This window comes from Bos grunniens, chromosome 25 (genome assembly GCF_055505025.1).
Source record: "Bos grunniens cultivar Pamir isolate PY7600 chromosome 25, Bosgru_T2T1.0, whole genome shotgun sequence".
Classification (NCBI taxonomy): Eukaryota; Metazoa; Chordata; class Mammalia; order Artiodactyla; family Bovidae; genus Bos; species Bos grunniens.
In genome coordinates this window covers 40712798-40736095 of record NC_141189.1, presented here as the reverse complement: position 1 = coordinate 40736095, position 23298 = coordinate 40712798, and the positions used below count along the sequence as shown (strand labels likewise).

The 23298-nt window shown below is 53.7% G+C and overlaps 1 pseudogene; it reads left to right on the top strand.

Moving 5' to 3' along the window:
• The first annotated feature begins 15833 nt into the window (after window positions 1-15833).
• Window positions 15834-17514, top strand: LOC147345616 (pancreatic adenocarcinoma up-regulated factor-like; annotated as a pseudogene).
• Window positions 17515-23298: the final 5784 nt, after the last annotated feature.

Below are 23298 nucleotides of genomic sequence, written 5' to 3'. Positions count from 1 at the left end.
CGCGGGGCCACCTGGGCTGGTGTCTGCAGCCATGTGCCACCTACGCAGACTGGAAGGGGGAACCCTGGCAGGGTCTCCCTCAGGCACCACTGGGACCCCTGCTTCCATTTCCTCCTTCTGCAAGCGGGGAAGCAGAAGTCCTGTCCCTCTAGGGTTGCCAGGCAGGGAGTTGAGGGGGGACAGGATAGCCTCTGTACCATGGCTGAGGGGCAGGCTGCTGCAGTCTGAGGGAGGCATTGAGAGAATGTCCCAGGCCTAGGGGCTACTTTCCTTTCCCTTCGGGCTGTAACAGATGCCCGCCTTTCAAGAAGTGGGGTCCTGGGGAAGCCTGGCTCTGGACATTCCTGTATTGATCTCTTGGCCTGGAAGGCCTCCCTCCCTTAACCCCACCTGGCCAGCTCTCACTCAGCCCTTAAACTTGGCTCAGATGTTGCCTCCTCCAGGAAGGCTTCCCTGAAGCACACCCACAACTGTGCATGTGCCTGAGTCCTTCCAGGGCGCTAGACTGTCACTATCAATGCAGATGAAACCACCAGTTGCCTCCATCTGCTTCTGCATCCATTCCCCATGGGGAACCCTAGCTGGGTGCATGGCCCATTCTCTATTCCTCCAGAGTCCAGAGAGCCAGTAGCCAGCCAGGGTGCATACCTGTTCTGAATGGGTGAATGAATGATTGAGTGGCTTCCCCAAGCCCCTTACACTCAGAGAATCCTGAAATTGAGCCTGGACAGCTCAGGCCAGCTGTATGGGCTTGCAGCAGAGAGCAAGGGATGGGGCCTCTGGGAGCCCCAAATCCTCAGAGATTATGGGATCGGCTGGGGTCTGCATGGGCAGGCCCTGCGTCCTGTCAGAATCACCCAGCCCTGGGGTGTCGGACCCCCTCCTGCCTCCTCCTGCAGCTCTGGTCAGTAAGCTCCGCCCCGGAGGCCTCGTCCCCACAAGCTCAAAAGGCTTTGTTTGCATCCCAGACCAAGGAGCACCCTGGACCCACTGTAGCTGCAGAAGCTGGATTAATTGGTGGATTCTGATTCAGGGCTGCACTCAGGTCCCTGGTGACTTGTGCCCACCACCTGCCAGATGGCCTTAGCAGGGTAACCCACGGCCCAGCCCTGCGAACCCAGAGGGGTCATTTCTCTTCGGTTGAAGTGCTATTTCCTTCAACTTGAAGGATAACCCCATTCAAAGCCAATGCTGGTAATGCTCTGAACCGTATACTGTGCATAGACTCCAGTGAGCTCCTTCTGGCTGTCATCAGGGGAGGCGATAAGAAGGGGCCACGTGGACATCCAAAACGGATGAAGGGCCGTAGGTTGGTGTGAACGACCAAGGAGGAGAGGAAACGCCTGAAGGAGCCGAGACTCCTGTAATGTGTTCGCCTTTCTGCAGGTGGAATTCCTGAGGGTTCAGACCTTCAGCTCCATATAAGTGACTCCAGGAGGAGCCGTGTCTCACCTGGAAAGTGAGAAGAAGGGGGAGCCTTGAAGGATCTGGAGACCCCCCCAATCCCGGGTCCTCTATCCCCGCCGTCACCAGCAAGGACAGCCTGTCACGGCAGCATAATCCCTGACGGGACTTTGGTGCCTGAGTCAGGCTTCCGGGTCTCAAGCCCTGCCGTGCCACTTTCAGGCTCCGTGATTTGGGGCTTGTTGACCAGCCTCTCCAGGCCTCAGTTTGCTCATCTGCAAAGTGGGACTGATTTGAGGGAGCAGTCATTGAGATCTTCCATCAGGAGAGCTCCCCAAGGTGCCCAGTCACCGTGATCCTCAGGAGGTACAGCTGGTCTCCTGTCTCAGAGCGGGGAACTGACCCCGGGCCCAGCATTTGCAGGCCCCCACTAGACCAGGTGGGGGCCCCAGGAGCAGGTGACCCGTCTCTGTGACCTTCCCCCACCTCAGTGTCCATCCCAGAATGTCCCCTCCTCACTGGCCCTGCCCACACTCTGGCCCTGCCCACACTCTGGCCCCCATGGTGCCTGCTGCTCTGGCCATTCCTTATCCCCGGGTCCCTGGGGCCCCATAAATGCAGAGCAAATATCTACCCTAGTCCTGGAGCAAAGCCCCCATTTAACCATTAGGGGAAGACCCTGGGCTTGCTGCTTCTACACTTCTAGTGTTCAATCAATGGTCCACTCTGACCCTCCTTCCTTTTCTCTTTGACCCTAACCTGGGCAGAACTTCTGCTTTCCCATACTGCTAAGTCACTTCAGTCGTGTCCAACTCTGTGCGACCCCATTGAGGGCAGCCCACCAGGCTCCCCCATCCCTGGGATTCTCCAGGCAAGAACACTGGAGTGGATTGCCATTGCCTTCTCCCTGCTTTCCCATAAGCATTCTCAAACTGAGAGACCATTTCTGGCTGAGCTGAGTTGGGGTTGAAAGGCGACAGTGGGGAGAAGCACCCCTCCCTTTCGGTCATCCCAGGAAGCAGAGGCCGGACTTGCAGGAGGAGAGCGGAGGGGACAGGGCTGGGGTGCAGGGGAGGAAACAGCAGAGGAAGAGGGACAGACCTCAGCTTACTCAGGAGACATCAGCACCCCAGTGAGGGTGCTGGGAGGAGGGGCCAGCCCCCTCCCCAGGTTCCCAAGACTGGGGCAGGGGCTGGGATGCAGTGAGGGGCTCCAAGCCCTGCTCCTCAGTCAGTTCAGTCACTCAGTCGTGTCCGACTCTTTGCGACCCCATGAACCACAGCATGCAAGGCCTCCCTGTCCATCACCAACTCCTAGAGTTTACCCAAACTCATGCCCATTGAGTCAGTGATGCCATCTAACCATCTCATCGTCTGTTGTCCCCTTCTCCTCCTGCCTTCAATCTTTCCCAGCATCAGGGTCTTTCCAATGAGTCTGCTCTTCGCATCAGGTGGCTAAAGGATTGGAGTTTCAGCTTTAACATCAGTCCTTCCAATGAACACCGTGGACTGATCTCCTTTCGGATGGACTGGTTGGATCTCCTTGCAGTCCAAGGGACTCTCAAGAGTCTTCTCCAACACCACAGTTCAAAAGCATCAATTCTTCAGCACTCAGCGTTCTTCATAGTCCAACTCTCACATCCATACATGACCACTGGAAAAACCATAGCCTTGACTAGACAGACCTTTGTTGACAAAGTAACATCTCTGCTTTTTAATATGCTGTCTAGGTTGGTCACAACTTTCCTTCCAAGGAGTAAGCGTCTTTTAATTTCATGGCTGCAGTCACCATTGACAGTGATTTTGGAGCCCAGACAAACAAAGTCAGCCACTGTTTCCCCATCTATTTGCCATGAGGTGATGGGACCAGATACCATGATCTTAGTTTTCTGAATGAGCTTTAAGCCAAGTTTTTCACTCTTCCCTTTCACTTTCATCAAGAGGCTCTTTAGTTCCTCTTCATTTTCTGCCATAAGGGTGGTGTCATCTGCATATCTGAGGTTATTGATATTTCTCCCAGCAATCTTGATTCCAGCTTGTGCTTCCTCCAGCCCAGCGTTTCTCATGATGTACTCTACATAGAAGTTAAATAAGCAGGCTGACAATATACAGCCTTGATGTACTCCTTTTCCTATTTGGAACCAGTCTGTTGTTCCATGTCCAGTTCTAACTGTTGCTTCCTGACCCGCTTGTAGGTTTCTCAAGAGGCTGGTCAAGTGGTCTGGTATTCCTATCTCTTTTAGAATTTTCCACAGTTTATTGTGATCCACACAGTCAAAGGCTTTGGCATAGTCAAGAAAGCAGATACAGATGTTTTTCTGAAACTCTCTTGCTTTTTCGATGATCCAGCGAATGTTGGCAATTTGATCTCTGGTTCCTCTGCTTTTTCTAAAACCAGCTTGAATATCTGGAAGTTCATGGTTCACTGCTCCTACTCACCTTCTAACACAGCCAAAACGACCCGTAAATACTCGAATCCCGGTGACATTATTTTGGAAGTCTCTAGAGGTATGGAAATAGGTACCTCCTCCAGGCCCAAATGTCTCTGTTATATGAAAGAACCAGGTGGGGAAGAGAAAAAAATTAACACCCAGTGACATGTTTCTGCCCAGAGGAGGACTAAGCCCCTCAGATGAGGGAACAGTCCTGAGAGCAAGTCCGTCTGTGACAAGGCCCAGACCCCAGCCCTGGACGGAGGGAGGGGATGGAGGGGGGCCTCCAGGGGGATGGGCAGGGGGGACCCCAAGCCAGACTTACCCCCTGCCCAGTAGGTGGGGCTCCACAGAAGGGCGAGGGTCAGCCATAGCAGCATGGCTTCTGGCTGGAGAGTCAAGGGCTCCTGGGGAGAAGAGGACAGGCCATCCGATCTCAGAGAGGGGCCTCCCCTGACCTCGTGGGCCCAAGCATGGCGGGGGGCGGGCCTTACCGGGCCTGCAGAGTCCTGTTGTCCTGTCCTGGTGCTGGGAGTCTGGTGCCTGGGCACCCTCCTCTGGGTCCTTGGACCGTGTGGCCCCCCAGCAGGAGGAACGGTCAAGGGGCCAGTGGGACAGGAAGGAATGGGGGAGGGTTCTTCCTGGGGGAATCTGCAGAGCCATCCGGGGGAGGGGACGTGCTGTTTACTGCCTTGGCCTCGTGGTCACCACAAACAACACGTGACTCTAGGGGCATTTTACTGTCACCTCTGGGTTTCCCATCTGGACTCTGCACCAGACCCTGACTTCAGCCATGGCAAGGTGTCTTGAGAGCCCTACCCAGTTTGAGCAAACAGGGTTCAACCCCTCGGCTGCTTCAGCATAGCTGCCCCCAGCAGCTTCATGGGGCTCAGGGCTCCTTCCTCGTGCAGAACCCGCTTCAGGGCCTCACTTGGGCCTGGGCAGAGCCTTATGTGCCCTGGGCTTTCCCCTCCAACCCTCAGAGCTGCAGCGGACAGCTCAGTTCTGAGGGCCTGTGGCAGGTGGTAGAGACAGCCTGGGCCTGGCCCTCCATGGCCTGTCACTGGAAGACGCCTGTCACCTTTCCTTTGAGCTGGGTCTGGTGTAGCTGGGGATGAACTGGGCCCCATGGGCTCTGGGATGACTGACAGCAAGGACCCCAGGATAGGAGGGTCACAGTGGTGCTCCAGGTCAGCTCTCCCCAGAGTCCCTGGGGCCAGGCTGAGGGGTCACCTTGTCCTGGAGGGAGTGGGGGGCTTCTCGAGGGCTGGGGATCTGGGGGCCTCATGGTCCAGCAGGTCCAGGCTCCCTGTGACTGGATGGTGCTCAGGCTGTCTGCACAGCCTCCCCGACCATTGGGAAGAGTCACGGGGTCACAGAACTCAACACAGGGGTGACTGTGGGCATGGAGTTGGAGCCTGTCAAGTCTGAACCCCCACTTCCCTCCTCCCTGGCCCCCCTTTGGGAGCTCAGGTCACCCACGTGTCTCAATTGCCCCCCTGTTATATGCGGGAAGCAATAGCCCCTCCTCGCAGGGGTTGTGAGATTTCAGTGACACCTTCTCCACCCAGGGTGAACGCCGGGGTCTTACCCCTGTGGGCAGGGGCGCCGGTTTTCCTTTGAGCAGACTTGGCAATCACTCAAGATAGTGCCCTTTTTTCTCTTTTTTGTCTTTTTAGTTGCTAAGTCGTATCCAGCTCTTTTTGAAACCATGGTCTGTAGCCTGCTAGCCTCCTCTGTGTATGGGGTTTTTCAAGCAAAAATACTGGAGTGTGTTGCTATTTCCTTCTCCTGGGGATCTTCCCAATTTAGAGATCAAACCTGTGTCTCTCTGCATTGCTGGTGGATTCTTTACCAGCTGAGCCACAAGGGAAACCCCAGAATACTGGAGTGGGTAGCCTATCCCTTCCCAGGGGTCTTCCCGACCCAGGTGTCAAACCGGGGTCTCCTGCATTGCAGGCAGATTCTTCACCAACTGAGCTATCAGGGAAGGGGTGGCTTCATATAAAAACCCACCTTTGTGGGGAGAAGGGAGCAGAGGGCATCTTTGTCTAGAAGCTGGCCCCTCCTTCTGGGCCTGCACTGGCCCCCCTGGACAGGCTCCTTAGAGCTCAGGCCCCCCTGACTCCCGTGGCAAAAGTGAGGCCCTCACCTGTGCTCCAGAGCTCCGCACACACCCCCAGAGGCCTCCATCCCTGTGATGCCTCTGGGCTGCGGAAGGGCTGTGTCCTCCTCTGGGCAGAAATAGCCAACATGTCACTGTTTATTTTTCTTCTCTTCCCCACCTGGTTTTTTCATATGAGACATTTGGGCTTGGAGAAGGTACCTATTTTAACACTTCGGCAATGGCAAACCAGTCCAGTACCCTCGCCTGGAAAATCCCATGGACAGAGGAGCCTGGTGGGCTGCAGTCCATGGGGTTGCTGGGAGTCAGACACGGCTGAGAGACTTCACTTTCACTTTTCACTTTTGTGCATTGGAGAAGGAAATGGCAACCCACTCCAGTGTTCTTGCCTGGAGAATCCCAGGGACGGGGGAGCGTGGTGGGTTGCCGTCTCTGGGGTCGTGTAGAGTCGGACACAACTGAAGCGACGTAGCAGCAGCAGCAGCAGAGACTTCCAAAACAAGAGAGGGGAGGCCCCTCTCTGCAGGGGTAGAGAAGCCCTCCCGGAGCCCAGATCCTCCTGGGGAGATGGAGACACAGGAGGCCTAGGAGCCCTACAGGCAAAGCTGCTGGAGGAGGGGCCCAGAGGCGGCACCAGGGGCTTGTGTTCGTGCCCAGCCCAGCGGCAGGCGCTTCTGCTAAAGCTGCCAGTCAGGAGGCTTCCTTCTCTCTGCAGACTGCCAGGGTGTGAGCTCAGAAGGAAGGTCTGTCTGGCTGGGATTCCAGGATGCAGTACCCAGGGTGGGAGTTGGAGGAAATGTTAGCTGCCAGCCTGGACAAGAAGGGGCAGACAGGACTTAACCGAAGGCACGGGGGGTGCGTTTTCCTGGAGCACAGGCACATAGCTATAAGGGATGCACACGGGAGCTCAAAAGATACTGCAGGCTCATCAGCGGATCCACTTCAAACACACACAGCTGCCAGCTCTCTGACAACAGGAGCTTGCACACGCTCCTCCACATGTATACACCATGCACACATAAACAGCAAGCCCCCATCCCCGGGGAGCTCTCTTCCTGCCCTGCAGATGGTGGCTTTCTCTCTGCGTCCTCACTGGGCAGACATAGGCAGCTCTCTGCTGTCTCCTTCACAAGGACTCTGATCCCCTCATGAGTGCTGCTGGTGGAAGCTACTTCTGTTGAAGAGTTTCGTGTGTGTGTGAGCAGTTCTCCTGTGATTTGATTTATTCCTGCAGTAGTGGATGGATGGATGGATGGATGGATGGAAGGAAGACTACCATTGATCCTGAACCCCCGTGGGGTCAGGCCTAATGCCCAGGGGTTTCACAAGTGTGATCTCATTTAATCCTCACAGCACCTCTCAGAGGGGTATTCCTCTCCTATCTTCAGGAGAGTTGGCGTGCTTGACCCAGTGAGCTGTGGGATTTAACCCCCCCACCTCTCTGCCCCACATTCAGATGTCCGTCCAGGGTCCATCTGGTGCCCTCTGGGGAGAGATGCCCCTTCCTGTGTCCCCGCAGCCCACGTGCCCACGAGCTGCAGACTCCCATGGCCCAGGGCTCCCTGCAGGGTTCCTGCTGCTGCTCTGGGAACTCGGGGCCAAGACGCCCGAGGCCTTTGGCAGAGCCAGCCTGGTGCCCGTGAGCTCCTTCTCAGCGGTCCTAGAAAGTTCAGAGACCAGGCATGTGCCACACCTGAGCCCTGGGGTCCAGGCTGAGGGACGGGCGGCTTATCCTGGGCTTGGCTCCTGCCCCTCATCTGGTCCGTGGTCAGACGTCAGCCTCGCGGCCTTTGGAACATTCCAGGGCCTCTAACCCCTTCCTTACCCACATCCCAGCTGAGCCATGCAGGGTCCTCGAGTGTGTGCTGTGAGCTGTTTCTCCTCCACAGCACTGACCAGTGCAGCGCCCGGCTCCTGCCCTGTCCTGTCCCTGGACTGTGGCCCTCGTCCTGGGCCACCAGACACCCGTCAGAGCGCAGGGGCCGGCCAGCCCCGGGGCCTTGAGAGACATTCAGCCCTGCAGCCGGGGCCAAGGGGAGCTGCTGGAGGTGGGGCTCCCTCCACCCCCAGGAGACCCCCCACGGGCCCCAAGAGAACCCTCTTTGTCTGTTTTCCAGGCCGGGGCTGGGGTGGATTCTATAAGCACAAGTGTCAGTCTTCCGAATCCTCTGCAAACACCCCCGGAAGCTGTGGAGAAAGAAGACAAAAGGGCTGGAGTCTGGTTCCTGGCCAAGGTCGGGCTGCGGGGTCTGAGGTTCTGGCTCCTTCCTCCTCACTCACTGTTGACACAGCGGGAGGCGGGGTGGGGGCGGAGGGAGCCTGGGAGCTGAGCGATTTCTGCTCCTTGCTGCCGACAAGAGTGCGGGGTCTGAGGGACACACACATAGACACACACAGACTCACACACACACAGAGACACACACCCACACACAGACACACACAGAGACACGCATAAACACACACAGAGACACACACTTACACAGACACACACAGAGACACATGCACAGACACACACACACACACACACAGACATACAGACACATACACACACACACACAGACGTGCACTACACATGGGGTGTTGGCTTCAGTGGTGACCGGCTGGTCCAGGACTCACCACAGCCAGAGTCCCTGTGACGGTCTCCCGCGCCGGCTGCCTCCTTCAGAGCCCCGTTGAGACGCAGGTTTTCTATCACTGTCGAGTCTCCTGGACTGCAGTCCCCACCAGAGTGTGAGTCTGGACTCCGTCACTCAGGGCTCCCAGGGTGCCAGGAAGAGTAAGGCCAGCAGGGCTGCAGGAGGGTCACAGCGGGGACCCCGGGGGTGCCTGAAGCGACCCTGCCTGGTCCCCCTTCCTGTCTGTGCAGGTGGGCACGTGGGTGTGGACACCAGGCCAGTGTGGCCCAGGCAGCCTGATTCCTAGCTCACAGTCCTGCCAGGATCCAAGTCCCACAGGGGGATGGAGCAGTGGCCCCCACGTCATGCCGGGGACAGGGAGGCGGGGCCGGGCTCCTGGCCCACCAGCCTCACAGCAGGGCTGAGGGGCTGTCCTCACCGGAGCCGCAAGGGCACAGCCACCACCACAACAACCCAGCAGCAGTGCTGACAGCACAACCCCAGCAACACAACGGCAGCCACGCAGTAACAACCATGCCAGCAGCAGAGCGACAACCCCACAGTGACCACAGGAAGAGCAGCATCAACAGAAAACAAGGCGAGTCAGGTCTGCTTCCTGACCTGCGTCCTGGGCTGAGCTCGGGGTCCGGGGCCACAGGTGGAGACTCGCCCTTGACTCTTGCTGACGACACCTCCTGGTTAAAGAAGCCCAGCTGTTTCCTGCCATGCAAATCAACCAATCAATAAAGACCCAGGAGGGAACAGACACAGGTCAGCGGGCGAGGTAAGGAGCCCGTGGCCACCCTCCACCCATCCCACCCCCTGGAAGAAGCAGTCCAGCTCAGGGTGCCCAGCAGGCCACGGTTCTTCCGGGGCCCCTTGGTGCCCCACAATCTTCCCGGCCTCCCTGGAGGGGCCCCTGGAGGGATGGGAAGCTGGAAACCAGGCTGAGACTGCAGCCAGTCCCTCTGAGGGACCAGGGTCAGTGGAGCTGGTGGGGCCTCCCCAGAATGGATGTGGAAGCACCATCATCCTGCAGGCAGCTTGTCACCAGGAGTCCAGGGGGCAGGGAGGTCCCCACTCCTTGCTCAGGGGCGGCCACCCCAGCCCCCAGCCCCATCCAGGGCCTGCAAGGTGTCCCTGTGGACTGGCCACCTCCTGGCTTCCTTCACCCCAGAAAACTGCGGCTCACAGCATGTAGAAACCCCTGAGTTCACAGTGACTCCACAACAATCCTTCATTTGTTATCTGTGGAGTAAGCCAAGGGAATAAAATCACTATTTGGAAAATTGGTAAATAGAAATAAATCAATGATCAAGCACTTTCTGCCTTTCCTATAGTACATAATCCGTAGCTCAAGAATAGTAAATACAAAAGAAAAACTGGCTTTTCTTAAATTAATTAATTTTCATATATTCCTGCTAGGCTGCATCTTCGTCGCTGCACGTGATCTTTCTCCTGCGGGGCGAGCGGGGCTGCTCTCTAGTTGCTGTTCCTGGGTTTCTCCCTGCAGTGGTGTCTCTTGTTGCTGAGCACAGGCTCCAGCACGTGGGCTTCAGTAGTTGTGGCTCCCAGGCTTAGCCGTCCCAAGTCATGTGGGATCTTCCCGGACCAGGGCTGACCGCTGCATTGCTCGACACATTATTAACCACTGGAGCACCAGGGAAGCCCCCAAAATTGACTCTCGATGGATGAATTCCAGCTACTCACCAGAGAATAAATGAGAGAATATCAGTCTGTTGCAATCAAAGGAGTTCATTGATCTTGGCAATGGTCTCCAACAACTCTGCATCAGCAAGACAGGCAAGCTTCATATGCCCTCTGATAGAAGTCACACCTGCGAGCTCCGGTAGTTGGGAGAGGTGGCAGGGGTATGTGTTTGAGGAGATATCCACCCGTGAGCCTGTGGTGCCTCTTGAGCTCACACGTGTGCACGGGCATCCCTTATAACCATGCTCATGCACTCTGTGAAAATGTGCCTCCCTGTGCCCTTTACCCATCCCCGCCTTGACTAGACTAGCAACCGTCTCTTCCTCTGTCTCCCATTTCGGGTACTGCTTCCTTGTCCCAGTCCAGATAGACCATCCATCTGGGCTCAAACCCTGGCAGCCTGCAGAGAGAAGGAAGGCCCCCAACTGGCAGCTTAACAGAAAAAGTGCCTTCTGCCCTCTCACAAAGGCTGGTTGATATGCCCGCCACCTCCCTGCAGTCAGCACCATGAACAGAGCTGCCTCTGGCCCTGGGTGGGGAAGAGGGGTCCCCCAGAAATCCTGATTCTGTGAGTGATGGGCCACAGGGGTTAGTGTTCTGGGCCACAGAGTCTCTGTCAGAACTCTCCCCGTGCCTCTGCACTGGGAACACAGCCCCAGGTGACATCTCCATGAATGGACAAGAATGCACGTAAATGGGCAACGAATGATGTTGGAAATTTAGAGATTTTTACTTGTCACAATTTTTCTTGGAATTTTTTTCTTTTTTTTTTTTTTTATTAAGTTTATTAAATATTTTAAAAAAAAATCACATGCTCCCCATCCTGAACCCTCCTCCCTCCCAACCTCCCCATACCATCCCCCTGGGCCTTCCCAGCGCACCAGCCCCAAGCATCCAGCATCGTGCACTGAACCTGGACTGGCATCTCGTTTCATACATGACATTTCACATGTTTCAATGACATTCTCCCAAATCTTCCCACCCTCTCCCACAGAGTCCATAAGACTGTTCTATACATCAGTGTCTCTTTTGCTGTCTCGTACACAGGGTTATCGTTACCATCTTTCTAAATTCCATATACATGCGTTAGTATACTGTATTTATGTTTTTCCTTCTGGCTTACTTCACTCTGTATAATAGTCTCCAGTTTCATCCACCTCATTAGAACTGATTCAAATGTATTCTTTTTAATGGCTGAGTAATACTCCATTGTGTATATGTACCACAGCTTTCTTATCCATTCATCTGCTGATGGACATCTAGGTTGCTTCCATGTCCTGGCTATTATAAACAGTGCTGCGATGAACATTGGGGTACACGTGTCTCTTTCCCTTCTGGTTTCCTCAGTGGGAATTTTTTTCTAACAGTATAAATAGATGAAAAGTATTCCGAGCTCAGGCTTCCCAGGTGGCACTAGTGGTAAAAAATCTGCCTCCAATGCAGGAGATGCCGGTTTGATCCCTCGGTGGGGAAGGGCCCCTGGAGGAGGGCATGGCAACCCACTCTCATATTCTTGCCTGGAGAATCCCATGGATAAGAGGGGCCTGGCAGGCTACAGCCCATGGGGTTGCAAAAGTCGGACATGACTGAAGCCACTTAGCACATGTGCAGTCTGAGCTTACTGGTTGTGCAAAAATAGGTAGACAATGGGAGTTTACCTTCAAGCCATAGTGTGCTGGTCCCTGGCCTAGGGACCTGATGTAAGTAGGCAGGTGGCAGCTGGACAGGGACTTCACCCCGACACAGCCCCCACACTACCACCTAGTGAAGCCGGGGTCCCCTGTTCCTGGTGGCCTGCATTTCCAGAGAGAGAGGCTGTGCACACACCAGGCCGTGCTCTGCGCCCCTTCTCCTTGCCACCACGTGGGAGCTTGGATGCTCTAGCCTCTGCCCAGCCTGTCCTAAGGCAATGTATCAGCACAGCCTGGGGTCCACTCCCTCTCCGGGCCGTGTAGATTCCCCTGTGGCGAGGACTCCTCCGTTCATGGAACTGGTAACTTACGGACAGGTCTGCCATTCCTAACCTTCAGTTCAGTTCAGTCGGTCAGTCGTGTCCGACTCTTTGTGACCCCGTGAATTGCAGCACGCCAGGCCTCCCTGTCCATCACCAACTCCTGGAGTTCACTCAGACTCACATCCATCGAGTCAGTGATGCCATCCAGCCATCTCATCCTCTGTCGTCCCCTTCTCCTCCTGTCCCCAATCCCTCCCAGCATCAGAGTCTTTTCCAATGAGTCAACTCTTCCCATGAGGTGGCCAAAGTACTGGAGTTTCAGCTTTAGCATCATTTCTTTTTTTTTTTTAATTGTGAACGAATATTTAATATATCAAAACAGAAACGGACTCACAGATACAGAGAACAAAGCAGTGGTTACCAGTGGGGAGAAGGATGGGGAAAGGCAACATGGGGAAAGGAGATTAAGAGGTACAAATTATTAGCTATAAAATAAATAAGTGGTGCTCATTTGTGTGTGTGTATTTAGTTCAGTACAATTGTATAACCTGTATATAGGCATGTATATCACACATATCTATAAAGACATAAAAGAGTCTCATTACCTCAACATTTTTCATGGTCACACCTGCCTGCCTCTCACTTACTTGGGAGTTCAGTTCAGTCCCTCAGTCGTGTTCGACTCTTTGTGACCCCATGAATCACAGCACGCCAGGCCTCCCTGTCCATCACCAACTCCCAGAGTTCACTCAGACTCACGTCCATCGAGTCAGTGATGCCATCCAGCCATCTCATCCTCTGTCGTCCCCTTCTCCTCCTGCCCCCAATCCCTCCCAGCATCAGAGTCTTTTCCAATGAGTCAGCTCTTCGTATGAGGTGGCCAAAGTACTGGAGTTTCAGCTGCATCATTCCTTCCAAAGAAATCCCAGGGCTGATCTCCTTTAGAATGGACTGGTTGGATCTCCTTGCAGTCCAAGCGACTCTCAAGAGTCTTCTCCAACACCACAGTTCAAAAGCATCAATTCTTCGGCGTTCAGCTTTCTTCACAGTCCAACTCTCACATCCATACGTGACCACTGGAAAAACCATAGCCTTGACTAGACGGACCTTTGTTGGCAAAGTAATGTCTCTGTTTTTCAATATGCTATCTAGGTTGGTCATAACTTTTCTTCCAAGGAGTAAGCGTCTTTTAATTTCATGGCTGCAGTCACCATCTGCAGTGATTTTGGAGCCCCAAAAAATAAAGTCTGACACTGTTTCCCTATCTATTTCCCATGAAGTGATGGGACCAAATGCCATGATCTTCGTTTTCTGAATGTTGAGTTTTAAGCCAACTTTTTCACTCTCCTCTTTCACCTTCATCAAGAGGCTTTTTAGTTCTTCTTCACTTTCTAAAGCCTTCCTCGGTGATCAATGCAAAGAAATAGAGGAAAACAACAGAATGGGAAAGATTAGAGATCTCTTCAAGAAAATTAGAGATACCAAGGGAACATTTCATGCAAAGATGGGCTCGATAAAGGACAGAAATGGTATGGACCTAACAGAAGCAGAAGATATTAAGAAGAGGTGGCAAGAATACACAGAAGAACTGTACAAAAAAGATCTTCATGACCCAGATAATCACAATGGTGTGATCACTCACCTAGAGCCAGATATCCTTGAATGTGAAGTCAAGTGGGCCTTAGAAAGCATCACTACGAACAAAGCTAGTGGAGGTGATGGAATTCCAGTTGAGCTATTTCAAATCCTGAAAGATGATGCTGTGAAAGTGCTGCACTCAATATGCCAGCAAATTTGGAAAACTCAGCAGTGGCCACAGGACTGGAAAAGGTCAGTTTTCATTCCAATCCCAAAGAAAGGCAATGCCAAAGAATGCTCAAACTACCGCACAATTGCACTCATCTCACACGCTAGTAAAGTAATGCTCAAAATTCTCCAAGCCAGGCTTCAGCAATACGTGAACCATGAACTTCCTGATGTTCAAGCTGGTTTTAGAAAAGGCAGAGGAACCAGAGACCAAATTGCCAACATCTGCTGGATCGTCGAAAAAGCAAGAGAGTTCCAGAAAAACATCTATTTCTGCATTATTGACTATGCCAAAGCCTTTGACTGTGTGGATCACAATAAACTGTGGAAAATTCTGAAAGAGATGGGAATACCAGACCACCTGATCTGCCTCTTGAGACATTTGTATGCAAGTCAGGAAGCAACAGTTAGAACTGGACATGGAACAACAGACTGGTTCCAAATAGGAAAAGGAGTACGTCAGGACTGTATATTGTCACCCTACTTATTTAACTTCTATGCAGAGTACATCATGAGAAACACTGGGCTGGAAGAAGCACAAGCTGGAATCAAGATTGCCGGGAGAAATATCAATAACCTCAGATATGCAGGTGAAGTCTGCTCAAATGAAAACCTGCGCCCCTGCCCACAGGGGTAAGACCCCGGCATTCACCCTGGGTGGAGAAGGGTGTCACTGAAATCTCACAACCCCTGTGAGGAGGGGCTATTGCTTCCCGCATATAACAGGGGGGCAATTGAGACACGTGGGTGACCTGAGCTGCCCAAAGAGGGGCCAGGGAGGAGGAAAGTGTGGGTTCAGACTTGACAGGCTCCAACTCCACGCCCACAGTGACCCATGTGTTGAGTTCTGTGACCCCGTGGCTCTTCCCAATGGTCAGGGAGCCTGTGCAGACAGCCTGAGCACCATCCAGTCACAGGGAGCCTGGACCTGCTGGACCATGAAGCCCCCAGATCCCCAGCCCTCGAGAAGCCCCCCACTCCCTCCAGGACAAGGTGACCCCTCAGCCTGGCCCCAGGGACTCTGGGGAGAGCTGACCTGGAGCACCACTGTGACCCTCCTATCCTGGGGTCCTTGCTGTCAGTCATCCCAGAGCCCACAGGACCCAGTTCATCCCCAGCTACACCAGACCCAGCTCAAAGGAAAGGTGACAGGCGTCTTCCAGTGACAGGCCATGGAGGGCCAGGCCCAGGCTGTCTCTACCACCTGCCACAGGCCCTCAGAACTGAGCTGTCCGCTGCAGCTCTGAGGGTTGGAGGGGAAAGCCCAGGGCACATAAGGCTCTGCCCAGGCCCAAGTGAGGCCCTGAAGCGGGTTCTGCACGAGGAAGGAGTCCTGAGCCCCGTGAAGCTGCTGGGGGCAGCTATGCTGAAGCAGCCGAGGGGTTGAACCCTGTTTGCTCAAACTGGGTAGGGCTCTCAAGACACCTCGCCATGGCTGAAGTCAGGGTCTGGTGCAGAGTCCAGATGGGAAACCCAGAGGTGACAGTAAAATGCCCCTAGAGTCACGTGTTGTTTGTGGTGACCACGAGGCCAAGGCAGTAAACAGCACGTCCCCTCCCCCGGATGGCTCTGCGGATTCCCCCAGGAAGAGCCCTCCCCAGCTCCTTCCTGTCCCACTGGCCCCTTGACCGTTCCTCCTGCCAGGCGGGCACACGGCTCAGGAGGGTATAAAGGGCCCAGAGGAGGGTGCCCAGGCACCAGACTCCCAGCACCAGGACAGGACCACAGGACTCTGCAGGCCCGGTAAGGCCCGCCCCCCGCCATGCTTGGGCCCACGAGGTCAGGGGAGGCCCCTCTCTGAGATCGGATGGCCTGTCCTCTTCTCCCCAGGAGCCCTTGACTCTCCAGCCAGAAGCCATGCTGCTATGGCTGACCCTCGCCCTTCTGTGGAGCCCCACCTACTGGGCAGGGGGTAAGTCTGGCTTGGGGTCCCCCCTGCCCATCCCTCTGGAGGCCCCCCCCCTCCCCTCCCTCCGTCCAGGGCTGGGGTCTGGGCCTTGTCACAGATGGACTCTGCTCTCAGGCCTGTCCCCTCGTCTGAGGGGCTGTGTCCTCCTCTGGGCAGAAACAGCCAACACATCACTGTGTGCTTATTTTTTTCTCTTCCCCACCTGGTTCTTTCATCTAATAGAGACATTTGGGCCTGGAGGAGGTACCTATTTCAGTACCTCTAGAGACTTCCAAAATGATATCATTGGGATTCAAGTGTTCATAGGTCCTCTGGGCCTAATCAAGAGGTGAGATGAGCAGGGCTTGGAGCCCCTCACTGCATCCCAGCCCCTGCCCCAGTCTTGGGAACCTGGGGAGGGGGCTGGTCCCTCCTCCCAGCACCCTCACTGGGGTGCTGATGTCTCCTGAGTCAGCTGAGGTCTCTCCCTCTTCCTCTGCTGTTTCCTCCCCTGCACCCCAGCCCTGTCCCCTCCGCTCTCCTCCTGCAAGTCCGGCCTCTGCTTCCTGGGATGACCGAAAGGGAGGGGTGCTTCTCCCCACTGTCTACTTTTAACCCCAACTCAGCTCAACTGGAAATTATCTCTCAGTTTGAGGATGCCTATGGGAAAGCAGGGCAAGTTCTGCCCAGGTTAGTTTCAAACAGAAAAGGAAGGAGGGTCAGAGTGGACCACTGATTGAACACTAGAAGCGTAGAGTCAGCAACTCCAGGGTCTTCCCCTAATGGTTGAGTGCCAGCTTTGCTCAAAGTCTGGGGTAGATATTTGCTCTGCATTTACAGGGTCCCAGGGACCTGGGAAGAGGGAATGGGCCAGTGCAGTGGGCACCATGGGGGCCAGAGTGTCGGCGAGGCCAGGTGAGGAGGTAGGCTGCAGGACAGGCACTGAGCTGGGGGAAAATCACAGATAGGGGTCACCTGCTTCAGGTCCCCCCACCTGGCCTAGTGCAGTGACTGGGGCTGCAAATGCTGGGCCTGGGGTCAGCTCCCCATTCTGAGCTGTGAGACCAGCTGCACCTCCTGAGGGTCATAGTGACTGGGCATCTTGAGGAGCTCTCCTGATTGAAGATCTCAGTGACTGCTCCTCAAAATCACTCCCATTTTGCAGGTGAGCAAACTGAGACTAAAGAGGCTGGCTAACAAGCCCCAAATCACAGAGCCTGAAATCGGCAGAGCAGGGAGACCAAAGACCAGGAAGCCTGTCTCAGGTCTCAGTGTCATGTATCATGGGCTTATGCTGCAGTGACAGGCTGCCCCCTTGCTGGTGATGGGAAGTTGAGGACCTGGGATTTGGGGTGTCACCCAGATACTGGACCTTCAAAGCTCCCCCTTCTTCTCAGTATCCAGGTGAGATACAGCTCCTCCTGGAGTGAGAAATAGAGAGACCCAGGTGGGATAACTCAGGAATTGCTCCTACAGCACGGTGAACACATTATAAGAATCCACTGCTCCTACACGAAATACCTTCAATCTTTGCTCATATGCACTGACCTAGGACGTTCATCCATTTTGAAAGGAAATTAGACAACACTTTTGCTGCCTCCCGTGATGACATAGAGAAGGTGCTCACTGGCGTCTATGGACAGTATACGGTTCAGAGTATTACCCGCATCAGCTTTGACTGGAATTATCCTTCAAAGTGAAGTCGCTCAGTCGTGTCCGACTCTTTGCGACCCCATGGACTCCAGCCTACCAGGTTCCTCCATCCATGGGATTTTCCAGGCAAGAGTACTGGAGTGGGTTGCCATTGCCTTCCTTCAAACTGAAGCAAATAGCACCTCAACCAAAGAGAAATGACTACTCCTGGGTCTCCAGGTCTGGGCCATGGGTTATCCAGCCAAGGCCATCTGACTGATGGTGGGCACAACGCACCAGAGGCCTGAATCAGAATCCACCAATAAATCCAACTTCTGCAGCTACAGTGGGTCCAGGGTGTTCCTTGATCTAGGATGTGAACAAAGCCTTCTGAGCTTGTGGGGACCCGGCCTCCAGGGTGGAGCTGCAGGAGAAGGCAGGAGGGGGTCTGACACCCCAGGGCTAGGTGATTCTGACAGGATGCAGGGCCTGCCTGTGCAGACCTCGGGCTGATCCCATAATCTCTGAGGATTCAGGGCTCCCAGAGGCCCCATCCCTGACTCACTGGTGCAAGGCCATCCAGGTAGCCTGAGCTGTCCAGGCTCAATTTCAAGATTCTCTGAGTGTGCAAACAGATCCAGAGAAGCCATTCAATCATTCATTCACTCATTCAGAACACGTATGGCAAACCCTGGCTGGCTATGGGCTTCCTGGACTCTGGAGGAATAGAGGATGGGCCATGTGTCTAACCAGGGGCTTCCCATGGGGAATGGATGCAGAAGCAGATGGAGCAACTGGTTGTTCCATCAGCATTGATAAGGACAGGTCTAGACCCTGTACTCAGACTTTATTTTCTTGGGCTCCAGAACCACTTCAGATGGTAACTGCAGCCATAAAATTAAAAGACACTTGCTCCTTGGAAGAAAAGCTATGACCAACCTAGACAGCATATTAAAAGCAGAGACATTACTTTGCCAATAAAGGTCCATCTAGTCAAAGCCATGGTTTTTCCAGTAGTCATGTATGGATGTGAGAGTTGGACCATAGAGAAAACTAAGCACCAAAGAATTGATGCTTTTTGAACTGTGGTGTTGGAGAAGACTCTTGAGAGTCCCTTGGACTGCAAGGAGATCAAACCAGTCAATCCTAAAGGAGATCAGTCCTGAATATTCATTGGAAGGACTGATGCTGAAACTGAAGCTCCAATACTTTGGCCACATGATGGGAAGAGCTGACTCATTGGAAAAGACTCTGAAGCTGGGAAAGATTGAAGGCAGGAGGAGAAGGGGATGACAGAGAATGAGATGGATGGATGGCATCACCAACTCGATGGACATGAGTTTGAACAAGTTCTGGGAGTTGGTGATGGACAGGGACAGACTCAGACACGACTGAGCCACTGAACTGAACTCAGGCACAAGGCCAATGGAGGGTGTGCTTCAGGGAAGACTTCCTGGAGGAGGCAACATCTGAGCTAAATATAAAGGCTATGTGAGAGCTGGCCAGGTGGGGTTAAGGGAGGGAGGCCTTCCAGGCCAAGAGATCAACACAGGAATGGCCAGAGCCAGGCATCCCCAGGACCCCACTTCTTGAAAGGTGGGCATCTGTTACAGCCTGAAGGGAAAGGAAAGCAGCCCCCAGGCCTGGCACATTCTCTCAATGCCTCCATCAGACTGCAGCAGCCTGTCCCTCAGCCACAGTGCAGAGGCCGCCCTGTCCCCTCTCAGCTCCCTGCCCGGCAGCCCTAGAGGGACAGGACTTCTGCTTCCCCGCTGGCAGAAGGAGACAGCGCAGGCCCAGAGGACACAGAGGCTCGGCCTGTCACACGGCACGAGTGGCGGAGTCGGGATGCAGGGGGAGGAGGTCTGGCTGCAAAGTCTGTGCTCAGATCCCCAGACCCAGTGAAGCTTGCCCTACTGATCATTATCTCTCTGCAGTTCCCTTGCTGACGTGTTCCTCTTTTCTACTTTTACATTAATTATAGATGCTGGTTGCATGTGGGAGAGGGAGTGTCAGGTCCTGGGCCCCACAGGGACCCCCGGAGAGAATCCTTGCCTTTGCCCAGGAAAGAAATCAAGAGCACGTCAGAGTAACGGGAGAGCAGGTTTATTTGGGGAGATGCACACGTCATAGGCAGAAGGCGGTCCATCTCCGAAGCCGGGAGCGGGGTTGGAGGTTTTTACAGACTCAGTCATTTCACACAGGAACAAGTGGTGGAACATTTTTGCTATTCTGGATAGGGTGGGAATTTCCAGGAATTGGGCCACTGCCTGTATTTTGGTTTTAATGGTCACACTCGGAACTGTTGTGGTGAAGGGGGGTTGACGTTCAATAATAAAACGAAGGCAGAGTGAGCTAAAGTTAAGGACCCAGCTATTGTCAGAGTCCCCTTGGCTTCAGCTGGTCCAGCCTGTCTTCACTGCCTGCTGGCCGCCTCCCTGCTGTCTCAGTTGAGGGCTATATGGTGGTTCTTAGCCTGGAGTCTGTGGGAAGAACTCAGGGATCTGTGACCCAGGATGGGGAGAAAAGCTCCCATGTTTTCACTGTCCTCTCTGGGAAGTTTCCAGTTTCCTCTGGTTTGTCAAGACCTGGGCCCCCCTTTCATAGCGCCTGTGCCCTCGTCCCATCAGTTACAGTCACCCCATGCCCTTGACCGTGGGGTCTCTCCTCTGATTCCCATCTTCTCCAATCCTGGGCCCCATCTTTCTGGGGTTTCCAGCTAAGCATGGATTGTGTGATCTCTTCCACATCTATTCCTATGTTGGATGAGGTTGGCAAATATTCTTATTGTGGGTAAATGCACAAATTATGAAATTTACCATTTAGATCTTTTTAAGGAGAACAACTCCGTGATTAAGTACATTTGCTGGTTTTGCAATATTACTGCTATTCAGCTCCAGAGCTTTTCCATTACCCCTCAGAAATCCCATACCCAGTACCCATTAAGCAGGAAGTGCCACTATTTTATCTCATTTATACAATTGACCTTAAAAATGCTTTTGTGAATATAAGTTTTCCATCTCACGCTCTCACGTCTGTCCAGATTTTGCTCGGTGATCTTGTCTACCGCTTCTAACATGGTCACGTGACCCTCCACAGGGTTTTTATAGTCAGCTATATTCTCTCCCCAATTTTCCTGTTTTGTTTTTTATTCAGCTTTATTGAAGTACCATTTACATGTAATAACATGTCAGTATGTTAACAGTTTGATGAGTTTTAACAAATGTATACACTGATGTTCATGCATCTCCCACCACACTCAAATTGAGGAAACTTTCTGCCCCCCTAAAAGGCACCTCGTACGCCCCTTGGCATTTGGTCCCATCTCAAACTCAGCTTTGGAGAAGGCAATGGCATCCCACTCCAATACTCTTGCCTGGAAAATCCCATGGGTGGAGGAGCCTGGTAGGCTGCAGTCCATGGGGTCGCTAAGAGTCAGATACGACTGAGCGACTTCCCTTTCACTTTTCACTTTCATGCATTGGAGAAGGAAATGGCAGCCCACTCCAGTGTTCTTGCCTGGAGAATCCCAAGGACGGGGGAGCCTGGTGGGCTGCCATCTATGGGGTCGCACAGAGTCCGACACGACTGAAGCGACTTAGTAGCAGCAGCAGCAGCAAACTCAGCTTCCCTAATTACAAGTCTGCTTTTGTCACGATGAATTACTTTTGTGTTTTCTAAAATTCCACATCCACGAAATCACATGGGCTGCTAAAAGGAAAACCTGCGCCCCTGCCCACAGGGGTAAGACCCCGGCGCTCACCCTGGGTGGAGAAGGGTGTCACTGAAATCTCACAACCCCTGCGAGGAGGGGCTATTGCTTCCCACATATAACAGGTGGGCAATTGAGACACGTGGGTGACCTGAGCTCCCCAAGGTGGGGCCAGGGAAGAGGGAAGTGGAGCCTATTGGGTCTGAATCCCCCCTTCCCTGGTGCAATCTGGGCTAGATCGTCTCTTGTCTGTAGAAGATGGATTTTCTCCGAGATCTTCATTTTCTCATTGGATGTACAAAATGTCCCTGCCACCTTGAAGGGGTGGTCCTTTAGTGAACAAACTAATACCTTTCAGGTGTACCTAAGTTGGCAGAGCGCAGGCTTAATAGCTGTGGCACACGGGATTAGTTGCTCTGTGGCATGTGGGATTCTCCCAGACCAGGGTTTGAATCCATGTTTCCTCCACTGGCAGGTGGATTCTTTGCCACTGAGCCATCCGGGAAGTCTGCAAGGACTCCTTTTAAAGTTGAGGATTGAGAGCGCTAGGCAGCAGGGTGGGGTGGGGAGAGAGAGAGCAGAGAGGCTCATATCATGAGAAATGCTGTTCCCACGTGCTACTTGTAGAAAAGGGTTTCTCCTAAAGAGCTTTGTGAGTCTGCTAGCAAGTTTCCTGTCATCTGATTTATTCCTTGAATGAGGGGATGAAGGGTGGGTGGATGGATGAATGGATGGAAAGATGGCATTAATCACGCACCCAGGAGGGGCCAGGCAGAATGCCAGGTGGTTTAACAATTATCTGATTTAATCCTCACAACAGCTTTCCGGTGAATGTTAATCTCCCATCATCACAGATGTGGAAATTCAGGCTGAGAAAGTTGAACGTCATTTGTAACAGACTCTGCTGTTTTTAGTAAGAACCACTAAGCGGCGCTCAACCAGCATGTAAAATGAAAATAAAGGTAGACAAGAGTCATCAAGTGTCTTCCCAGAGATGAGGATTCTCTGGAAACCTTCACTGGGTCTGGGGATCTGAGCCCAGACTTTGCAGCCAGACCTCCTCCCCCTGCATCCCGACTCTGCCACTCGTGCCGTGTGACAGGCCGAGCCTCTGTGTCCTCTGGGCCTGCGCTGTCTCCTTCTGCAAGTGGGGAAGCAGAAGTCCTGTCCCTCTAGGGCTGCTGGACAGGGAGCTGAGGGGGAACAGGGTGGCCTCTGCGCCAAGGCTCAGGGGCAGGCTGCTGCAGTCTGATGGAGGCATTGAGAGAATGTGCCAGGCCTGGGGGCTGCTTTCCTTTCCCTTCGGGCTGTAACAGATGCCCACCTTTCAAGAAGTGGGGTCCTGGGGATGCCTGGCTCTGGCCATTCCTGTGTTGATCTCTTGGCCTGGAAGGCCTCCCTCCCTTAACCCCACCTGGCCAGTTCTCACACAGTCTTTACACTTAGCTCAGATGTTGCCTCCTCCAGGAAGTCCTCCCTGAAGCACACCCACCACTGGACTTGTGCCTGAGCATAGGGCACTAGACCTGTCACTGTCGATGCAGATGAAACCACCAGTTGTCTCCATAAGCTTCTGCATCCATTACCCATGGGGAACCCCTAGCTGGGTGCATGGCCCATTCTCTATTCCTCCAGAGTCCACTGAGATTTTTGCTGGCCAGGGTTTGCCATTTGTGTTCTGAATGAGTGAATGAATGACTGAGGGCTTCCCTAAGCCCTTTACATACTCAGAGAATCCTGGAATTGAGCCTGGGCTGCATAGGCCACCTGCCTGGGCTTGCAGAAGAGAGCAGGGGATGGGGCCTCTGGGACCCCCACAATCCTCCCAGATTATGGGATAGGCCCAAGGTCTGCATGGGCAGGCCCAGCATCCTGTCAGAATCACCCAGCCCTGGGGTGTCAGACCCCCTCCTGCCTCCTCCTGCAGTTCTGCTCACTGAGCTCCGCCCCGGAGGCCTTGTCCCCACAAGCTCAGAAGGCTTTGTTTGCATCCCAGACCAAGGAGCACCCTGGACCCACTG